Source organism: Heteronotia binoei, chromosome 5, assembly GCF_032191835.1.
Source record: "Heteronotia binoei isolate CCM8104 ecotype False Entrance Well chromosome 5, APGP_CSIRO_Hbin_v1, whole genome shotgun sequence".
NCBI classification, from domain to species: Eukaryota; Metazoa; Chordata; class Lepidosauria; order Squamata; family Gekkonidae; genus Heteronotia; species Heteronotia binoei.
In genome coordinates this window covers 13,261,635-13,272,303 of record NC_083227.1, presented here as the reverse complement: position 1 = coordinate 13,272,303, position 10,669 = coordinate 13,261,635, and the positions used below count along the sequence as shown (strand labels likewise).

At 46.5% G+C, this 10,669-nt stretch overlaps 1 pseudogene; it reads right to left on the bottom strand.

The window, feature by feature from the left end:
• Positions 1-8,224: 8,224 nt before the first annotated feature.
• Positions 8,225-9,068, bottom strand: LOC132571130 (large ribosomal subunit protein uL2-like; annotated as a pseudogene).
• Positions 9,069-10,669: the final 1,601 nt, after the last annotated feature.

Genomic DNA, 10,669 nt, shown 5'->3' with positions numbered 1-10,669 from the left:
GGGAAATTTTCAGGAAGAAGGGTTTTTAAACTGTTTCTCTCTGTGGGTACTTGGACATGGAACTCTCAACGAGAACTGACATGCGATTTTAAAAGGCCTAGTGAGATTTTTGGGACATATTAAGTTGTTCCTCCTAGAACAATATGGATATAAGAGCTAAAGGATTGAAAAGTTTTGAAAAGAATTTTATATAAATAAATAGTTAACTTGGATTAATTTTTAAGAAGGCAGACAACACAATTATTCTGTAATCTGGTAGATCTGCTCTTAATATGTTTGTTTGGAGAAAATATTTATACTGAGACAGATTAATTACTATGTTTTCTTTCTGCTTATCACTTTTTTATCTCTCTACGTTTTATGATATTTTAAATCATAGCCAGTTTGGTGTAGTGGTTAAGAGTGTGGACTCTTATCTGGGAGAACCGGGTTTGATTCCCCACTCCTCCACTTGCACCTGCTGGCATGGCCTTGGGTCAGCCATAGCTCTGGCAGAGGTTGTCCTTGAAAGGGCAGCTGCTGTGAGAGCCCTCTCCAGCCCCACCCACCTCACAGGGTGTCTGTTGTGGGGGAGGAAGGTACAGGAGATTGTGAGCCGCTCTGAGACTCTTCGGAGTGGAGGGCGGGATATAAATCCAATATCTTCTTCTTCTTCTTCTTCTTCTTCTTCTTCTTCTTCTTCTTCTTCTTCTTCTTCTAAATCTGATTTCTTTTTCGTTCCGTTTGAAATAAGTAAGTTAGAAGGATAAAGATATTTGTTTCTTATGCTCATTTTAATGACGACGTTAAAACAACTAGTTAGTCTGTATTTTTAATATGGTTAAGCTTAGCCAGTTAGTTCTGTGTTGAGACTTCTCTGTCTTTTTTATACTTAAATGTGCTGAAGAATAGTTTAGACTTGTATTTTTAGTAATAGTTTAGTAAAAAGTGTATAATGAAAGATAAAGATGGTAAAATATAAGGGGAAAATGTAATACTTGCTGGCAGAAAGAATTGGGTATTTCATTTGGAGGTAGAAATGTAAAAGATATATTTGCATTTTTCTTTGTTTCTGGTCTTCCACTCTGTATCTACCCCTCCCCCTCTTTAATGCTTCTGTATCTATGCTTATGCTTTTTCTTTTTATAGTTAAAATCAATAAAAATTATAAAATTGGAAGCCCTCCCACTGTGGCCACCCATATACCAAGAATACGGAGCATCACTGTCCTATGTTGGAAGTGGAGGCCTTTGCACTGTCTCTCAGCCGCAGAGTTCGGAGGGGGCTGTCAAAGAGTCAGAGAGAGGACACAGGACATCCTTCCTTTCTTGTCTGCTGCTATCCCTTTGAAGTGTAGATTGCTACTCTCAGGGAAGTTCCTTCCTTCCAGCTTGATGTCTCTCTCTCACACACACACTTTGTCACACTCTCCCTCTTTGTCATCATGAGAGCAGGGCACGTCTTGTCGTCTCTGTTCATCCAGCTAGTTGGATTAGATACATATCTCCTATTTTTCCTATCTAGAGAATGGAGTTCCTATAAAACTCCTTATTAATTTGAAATCTCAAAGAAGTCTCCATATACTTTTTGTTTCACGATTGCACACATGCAGCCTCAGCTAACCACATGGCTTTTGCTGTGCTTACAGGGTAGTTGTTTATTATCATTATTATTATTATTACTGTTTTATTTTATTTATATCCTGCCCATTCCCCCATTGGGGGCTCAGAGCAGAGTACAGCAAATAGAAATAAAATCACAATAAAATTATAATAAAACCAATTACAACATTCATCAAAGTGCAGCAAGATGATTCAGCAAGATGACATGACAGCAAGGTGGTATAATAATAATAATAATAATAATAATAATAATCTCTCTCTCTCTCTCTCTCTCTCGGCTTGGCTTCGCGAACGAAGATTTAAGAAGGGTGCAATAGTCCACGTTTGCTGCAGGCTCGCTGGTGGCTGACAAGACCAATGTGGGACAGGCAGGTCCGGCCACAGCGGCTGCAGGGAAAAGTCTGATTTAGGGTTGGTCCTGTAGCAGTGCGATTCTTCCTCAATCTCCTTTTGTCCTCAAGACCAGCTATGCGCGTGTTCTCAAAGGAAGAGACAGCCTGGTGGATGGTGTGCCTCCATGCTTTGCGATCTGAGGCTAGGTCAGACCACTGGTGATGGTTGATGTGACAGGTGCTAAGGGATTTCTTCAAGGAGTCCTTGTACCTCTTCTTTGGTGCCCCTCTATTTCGATGGCCGGTGGAGAGTTCGCCATACAGGGCAATCTTGGGAAGGCGGTGGTTTTCCATCCTAGAAATATGCCCTGCCCAGCGCAGCTGCGTCTTCAACAGCAGTGCCTCGATGCTGGTAACCTCTGCCCGCTTGAGGACTTCAGTGTTGGTCACAAAGTCACTCCAGTGGATGTTGAGGATGGTGCGATAATAATAATACCTTTTATTTATATCCCGCCCTCCCCGCCGAGGCAGGCTCAGGGCGGCTAACAACATTATTGTGGTATAGCACAAAATAGTACCACAATACAGCATCACAGTACAGTAGTGCAGTAGAACAGCAGAGCAGTAGAGGGGAGGCCAACTGATCAATAAATAGATGCCCGCTGCCTCATCCAAAGACCTTGTGGAACAGCTCCATTTTGCAGGCCCTACAAAAGGCCAGCAAGCCAGGTAGGGCTTGGATCTCCATAGGGAGCTGATTCCACCAGGTCAGTACTCTGCTAATGTACAGGAATATAAAAAATACCAACACCCCAGACATCTATACCTTGACTATGAGCCATAGGGCCTCTGCTCCATATGTTTCTACCACCCGCTCTGTGCTTGTAGCTGCTGCCACTTCTTGTGGCACTGAATTCCACATGTTAATTACTCTTTGGGTGAAGGACTTCCTTCGATCTGTTCTAAGCCTAGGAGTCTTTACATTGCGACAAAGGCAGAAAAGGACATCTTCCTCTACCTTCTTTGTCCCCTGCATAATTTTGTAAGCCTCTATCACGCTTACAAAATTATGCCAATTTGGTGTAGTGGTTAAGTGTGAGGACTCTTATCTGGGAGAACCGGCTTTGAGTCCCCACTCCTCCACTTGCAGCTGCTGGAATGGCCTTGGGTTAGGCATAACCTAAGGAGTTGTCCTTGAAAGGGCAGCTGCTGTGAGAGCCCTCTCAGCCCCACCCACCTCACAGGGTGCCTGTTGTGGGGGGAGAAGATATAGGAGATTGTAAGCCGCTCTGAGTCTCTGATTCAGAGAGAAGGGTGGGGTATAAATCTGTAGTCGTCTTCATCATCATCATCATCATCATCATCATCATCATCATCATCATCATCATGTCAGCCCCTCGATCATCTTTTCTCCAAGCTGAAGAGCCCTGACCTCTTCAACCTTTCTTCATGGGGAAGCAGAAACAGTCTTCTCCCCCACACACACTGAGAGAGGGAAACAGAATGGAGACATATCGTTGCCTGGTTTCAGCACCTTATCAATACATGATAAGAAGAGGGAACTCTTCCTCTTGGGAGCAGAGGTCAGAACTTAAGTTAAGGGTGGAATGGTAACAGCTGGGTAGAAGGAAAAATGTTTTCAGTCAGAGTTGTTCAACAGGGAATCAGCTAGCTAGGGAGGTGGTGAGCTCCCCCTCACTGGCAGTCTTGAAGCAGCTGCTGGACAAACATCTGTCAGGGACAATCTAGGCTGATCCTGCATTGAGCAGCAGTTGGACGAGATGACCTGTTTGGCCCCTTCCAACTCTATGATTCTATTAATCACATAGATATCATTATGCACCTTTGGCACACAGAGACAGAAGAGATATACAGACGTGGTTATTCTCTCTCTCTCCCCCCCCCCCACGGATTCACATCCACCCCTTACATTTCCCAGCTTGCTTAAAGTCCTAGACTTTGAAGGAGTCTCAGAGGCCATCTACACTCCACCCCAGAGTTCCCTTTGAGCTGAGTTAGTGAGGGCTAGATGACAGTTTTTTAGCCTTCAGCTCACACATTTTTGTCTTAGCTCAGGAAAGATGGTTCCAGAGCAAACTAATTCATACAGTAGCTCATGATTTTAATGACAGTAGATCACAAAGTAGAATTTTTGCTCACAAGACTCCACAGCTCAGAGAGAGTATTGCTCTACCCCCCAATTCCATGCAGGAAGTCCAAAGCCAGCGTTTCCCTGACAGATGAGGATCCTGTGAATTTAGGGAGGTATTTGCGAGTTTCCTGCATTGTGCAGGGGGTTGGACTAGATGACCCTGGAGGTCCCTTCCAACTCTATGATTCTATGAGTCTAGATGGCTGTCATCCACCTCTCCAGCTCTTTGGTTCCATGACCCCTGATGTTGCCTTACCCCTGTGCATGGTCCGGCTTGTCCATCAGGAAAGAGTCTCTTTCGCGTTCTAGTGAAGAAGCTGTGACGGACTAAAACAAAGGGTGATTTTGCAAAAATGGCAAAGAGGCAGAGAGAAAAGAGTGGCTATGATTGACAGCTCTTTTCCTAGCTCTCCCATTGGTTGGAACACGGCCACAAAGTTCTGAAGGGGGAGTTGGGTTTTGACAGTTGTGGTGGTTAAAAGGGAAAAAAAGATTCCTGGGAGAGAGACACTTGGGAGGTGTCTCAGTATTTGCTTATCCCCACCCGGCTATTTCCAATCAATTTTGTTATTTTATTCAATTTTCTAATTAAAGTCCCCAGTGCCTTTTCTGCTATTCCTGGAGAAAGTGATGGGAAAACCCTTCCTGAACAGAGGTAATTAATAGGGGTCCATCACAAAGCGCAATTCTCAAACCAAACTCTCCTGCTTGTGGCTTCTTGTGTAACAAGCAGCTGCATCTTAAATAGCTTGCCAGGATTGCATAAAACTGAGCCACACCTCTGACAGAGGAGAGAGTTTGGGCTGGGCTTTTTGGACATTGGGGGGAAGTGACTTGGCATCCCCGTTTCCAACAGATCTTGAGATCCATGCAGATATTAATGCTTCTGAAGACACCGAGGTAAAGGTAGTCCCCTGTGCAGGAACCAGTCGTTACCGATCCATGAGGTGATGTCGCATTAGGAAGTTTTCACGGCAAACTTTTTAACGGGGTAGCTTGCCATTGCCTTCCCCAGTGATCTACCCTTTTCCCCCAGCAAGCTTGGTACCCATTTTACCAACCTCAGAAGGATGAGAGGCTGAATCAACCTTGAGCTGGCTACCTGAACCCAGCTTCCACCAGGACTGAACTCAGGTCTTCAGCAGAGCTTGGACTGCAATACTTCAGCTTGCCACTCTGTGCTACGGGGCTCCTTGTTTCTGAAGATAGCTGATCTCTATTCCTTTCTGGTATGTTTTTTTTTTTTTTTTATAACCTGGGATCTTGAAATATCTTGGCTAGCTCCAACCCAGCTTCTGTATCACAGCCTCAGTGGATGCCTAGAAGGGGGACTGGCTCACAGCCCTCCAGTGAGCTTCAGGGTGGATTTGGGACACGAGAAGCTCAGTTCCTGCAGCTGCCATCACATCATGATGCATTCCTGCCTCCGTGACACTTCAAAATGGAAGCTGCGGTCAATCGGGTGCTAAAGCTTCCAAGATTATGTTGGAAAACGTAAGGGGCTCAAGAGGAGACCTCGCATTCCACAAGTTGCCGCGGGGTGGGGGATGAACCCCTCGTAGCGCTCTGCCTGCAGTTAACCTCCATCTCTCCCCTGGCTTCCTGGCGGGAGGCTGGCCTGGAGTCCTGAGAGGAGAGGCACACCTTGATCGATTGACTGCCACCAAGCTGGCTCTTTTTATGGAAGCAGCCCACCAGCCCACTCTGCTTCTCCTAAGATGTTACACCAGTATGCGGGCTCCTTTGCCCAGGTTTCAGGACCCCAAATTAAACTCTGCACAGGTAGAATCCAAGGCAACTGAAAGCGTCTGCAGAGCCCTGACAGACAGGCCAATTCCAAGAGATCTTTTTTTCAGAATTTATTAAGGTGCAAGGTCTTTTCCCTAAATAAACTTGGTGGTCCCACCAGTCATCAGTATAATATCTTAAAATACAATCCAGAAGGTAGGTCAGCATACCTTAACCTCAAGTCATATCAGCATTCTGATCCGGGCAACATAAATCCAAGGTTCCCAAACAAAGTAACAGTGAGTTCTAGAAATTCAAAGATAAGTCTAAGCATTTGCCCTAGCCTGGAGTTTCTCTTTTGCAGGGTCGCAACCTGGCACCAGGCCATGGAAGCCTCAATACCGGGTCACAAGAAAAGCCAAAACTAATCCCACCCCCAGCAAAGCATGAGCTGTGCTCTGATTCCTTCCTTCCCCCATCTTTCTATTGTGTAGAGAAAAGCTAGCCTTGAAGACTGACACAGGCTGCAATGCCTGAGCGATGTTTTCCTTCCTTCCTTCCTTCCTTCCTTCCTTCCTTCCTTCCTTCCTTCCTTCCTTCCTTCCTTCCTTCCTTCCTTCCTTCCTTCCTTCCTTCCTTCCTTCCTTCCTTCCTTCCTTCCTTCCTTCCTTCCTTCCTTCCTCTGTCTCTGTGTTGTGCAGAGAGGAGCTGGGCTGCCTCTCCTTCCTTCTCTCCACCTCCGAGTGTTTGAGAGAAAAGCTGGAGTCCACTGGAACTTTAGATCCATGAAGTGTTTTTCAAGGTATGAGCTTTCATATGCCTTGCAGTATGTTCTTTTGGGGAGATTTCCCTGGGAGGCAAAGAAGGAGGGGATTTTTTTTTTCAGCTAGGAGGGGTGGGGACTGGGCATTCCAGTAGCTATTTTTTTTTTTTACCAAATGACCCCTGGGCAGAATTGTTGCTGGCTGGGGCCATCTGATGAGTAAATACTCTTCTGCTCTCCAGAAAATGGAGAACGGTTCCCCTGCTGAAAATGGCTGCTTTGCAGGGTGGACTCTATGGCATTATTCCCTGCTGAGGCCCCTCCCTCCCCGAGCCCCGCCTTCCCCAGGCTCCACCCACCCAAATCTTCGGCAATTTCCCAACTCAGGGAAGGCAACCTTGTCCAGACAACACGCTGGCTGTTGTGGGGGAAGGAGATTGTAAGCCACTCTGAGACTCTGATTCAGAGAGAACGAGAGGGTATACATCTGTCGTCGTTGCTGTTGCCGTCTTGCTAACTGTCATGATAAGGTTAGCAGCCCTATAATACGAATTGTAAATAATAAAACTCAGGGTCGGCAACCTTAATTATAGAGCTCAGGGGTTGTACTTTTTGACTTTTGGAATTTGCAATGTAAGGTGTTCACAAAAATCTTTACTGGGGGGGGAGGTTTTTGTACATCTCAGGCTCAGCAGCTGAGTTGTTGAAAGGGGGGGCTGTGCCGGGAGAATCAGAGGGCAAGGGGAGGGACAAGCTGCCATCCTCCTTCCCTCCCTTCAGTAACGCAAACCCTCGAAATCCCATTTGGGGGCAGCTCCCAACCCCACCTTACATGGTTGCCAACCTCCAGGTGGGTGCCTGGCAAAACACAAAACTCCACTGTAAAGGTTGAGCAACCACAAAGTAACACACTGTAAGTACTTGTTTAAATAAGCGTGTGTAACTGTATTTACACCCTCATACTCTCAACAATCATGACATACATGTACCAAAGCCATAATGCACACATTCCGTTACATACTGAAGTCCATACCCAAGACTTAGATAGATTTCCAGCAGATGTTATTTCTTATTTATTCTATAATTTATTCTATAATTTCTTGCACTTGACTTAAATCGGTAATGGCTCAAGAGGTGATGACACGCCTCCAGGCTACTGATGTGTTTCAAGAGGCTCTCCCTTCTTCAGATCATCTTCACCCCCAAATCCTCAGGAATTTCTTGCTCCAGGGAGGGCATCACCTGGTTTTTCCTGGGAACTGTAAATGCTTTGGTTTTTACAAATTAACTTGTTTACTCTGACATCGTAACTAAATTGTATGTTATATATATATATATATATATAACAGCTGAGTGCTGAGGAAGTTAAGGAGGAGAGGAGAGGAGAGGAGAGGAGAGGAGAGGAGAGGAGAGGAGAGGAGAGGAGAGGAGAGGAGAGGAGAGGAAAGGAGAGGACATGGAGGGTGAGGGAGGGAACGGACAGGAAGAGGATTCTTGGGATTGATTAGAGGTGCCTATGTGGCCTCTCTTGCAGGGGACAGAAGCAAGCCAATGATTATCCAAACAGCACTGCAGTGCCCTGACAAAGGTGCCAACATTTTTTTGCACGGTCTGAGCCAGTTGGTATCGAAAACATAGCCACTTCCTCTTTTTTTTTTTTTTACCATTCTCACAACATTTATTTTTCTATGAATGCTGAACGTAAGGCCTTAGTTCTCCTTCTCCTGCACAGTCTTTGTTCCCCATAGTCTACCTGCACGACAGGCTGCAATGAGACCAACTTTACGACCAGCTGGAGCATCTCTCCTGAAGGTTGAGGGCTTACCAATGCATTGGTGGTTACCACCACCAAAGGGATGTTTGACAGGATTCATAGCCACACCACAGACACGGGGCCAGCAGTTTCTCTTGGCTTTGTGTTTGTGATAAGCTCACCCAGCTTTCAAGATAGGTTTGTCAATACGGCCACCGCCAGCGACAATAACAACAACTGCTCTGTTTGCTGTGCTTGGAACCAGAAGGCAATTTTACTCTGGTTTTTTTTGTTGTTGTTTCAGGATTGTGGGAGATAACTATGGCATAGTTTCCAGAAGCACGAGCCAGTTTGCCACAATCACCAGGCTTCTCTTCAAGACAACAGACAATGGGGCCTCCTGGCAGAGTGCCAGCAGGTAGCGCATTGCCAACATGAGCTGAGTCTTTTTGCCACAGTACACAAACTGTCCTGTATGAATGCCCTCAGCTGCAATGAACAATTCTGTTCGTTTCTTAAACTCGTATGGATCACGGAAAGCAATCTTGGCAAGAGGGGCTCCTCAGCCAGGATCATGAACGATATCTTCACAATGTCCTTAATAAAGCCCTGCCTCTCAGCAAAGTCGACAGCTCTCAGCGTCGCTGGACCCTTCCCGTGCTTCACGTGTGCCCTGAACTCAGACCCAGCACCTCTTCTCTGGCCTCGGATGACACGGCCCATTGTGTACTCAGCCGGATCATCGCCCCTTCCTAGCAGAGACTGGTGACATCGTCCCAAAATACGTATGAAAAACAGAACGGGCCCGGCAGGCTTGGCTCAGGCAAGCGTGGCGCAGGGGAGGGGCGGGGTAAGATCCGGATTGCTGCCTTCAACCATCCAGTTTGCTGACGTATTAAATGACTCCATCTCAAACGACAGGCGGTTGTTGACAAAGGAGAAAGGTGACGAAGAGAGGGACTGACAAGGCCGATATTGGCGCCACGTGGTCTTTATGGGAAGGCCTCTGAAAGAGAGGTTCATGTCACCCACCAATGGCTGAGCCAGATGTTGCAGGGAAGACTCTATGCGATGTGATTTAATTCTCTTGCCCTTTGTTGTGGGGACTATTCTGTTGCTGTTATTTTAGAAAATAGACTGTACAGCAAAGAGGAACAAAAGGTGCCTCTTCCTGGGCCAAGTTGTCGGTCCATCTAGCTACGTCCCGTCTCCGTGGTTGTATTTCGGTGGTAGTACAGCTGATGGGCAGGCAGATGGTCCGGGGTCAATTTGGGATGTCAATCTTCTCCACCTGCAGAACTTTGTTCTTCTTTGCAAAAGCCGCAAGGGCCATGCTTCCTTGTGCACCTGCAAATAATAATATACTATGAATATAAGTTGTGTGACACTCTGTGAAATGTCAGGGAGGAGGGGTGGGAGAGCAGGAGGAAGGAAGGATATAGGGTTTGCATGGGCAGGGAAATTCCCCCTCGCTCAATGAGCCATTTCCGGCCTCACTTTCCCAGTTCTTTTTGGGCAGAATGAAGGCCATTTGCAGGGCTTTTTCATCCTGGTCTTTTTCAGCCTTCTTAAGACGTTTCTTATGGCTTTGAAAATCTGGCGAACCCTTGGCCACGCTTCTTTGTTGTCCCCTATAATATACTATGAATGTAAACTGTGTGACACGATGTGAAATGTCAGGGAGATGGGGGTGGGAGAGATTTTGTTTCCATCCACCTGCTGGCTAGCAGTCCTGCGAAACGTACAGCAGCAGCAGGAGCAATATGGCCTTCTGGAAGAAGTGGTGGGAGAGCAGGGGGGAGGGAGGATATAGGGTTTGCATGGGCAGGAAAATCCCCCCTCGCTTCTTACGATGTTTCTTACGGCTTTCCCCTCGCTTCACAGAATCTGTCTCACTTTTGCACTTTTTTTCAGGCAGATGGGCAGTTTAATTCTGGTGTTTTTCACCCTTTTAAAGCTGTTTTGAATGGCTTGCAAAATCCTCCTGTGCCATGCTTCTTTCTTGGCCACCTGCAAATAATAATATACTATGAATATAAACTGTGTGACACTATGTGAAATGTCAGGGAGATGGGGGTTTCCTCCAGCGCCTTGTCTCCTCCCAACCAACCTCCCCTTGTATTCCCTTCTTCCTTCCCACCCTCCCTCCTCGTCTCCAACCCGTCCTATCCGCACAAACTCACTCCTCCTACCTTATTTGCCTCCCTCCCTCCCAATCTCCATCCTATCCGACCTCCATCTTCCTTTTCATCCTCATCGGTAGGAAGTAAGTGGGGAGTGTGAGCCTGGGGAGGAGAGTGGGATTGAAGAAGTGGTGGGAGAGCGGGAGGGAGGGAGGAT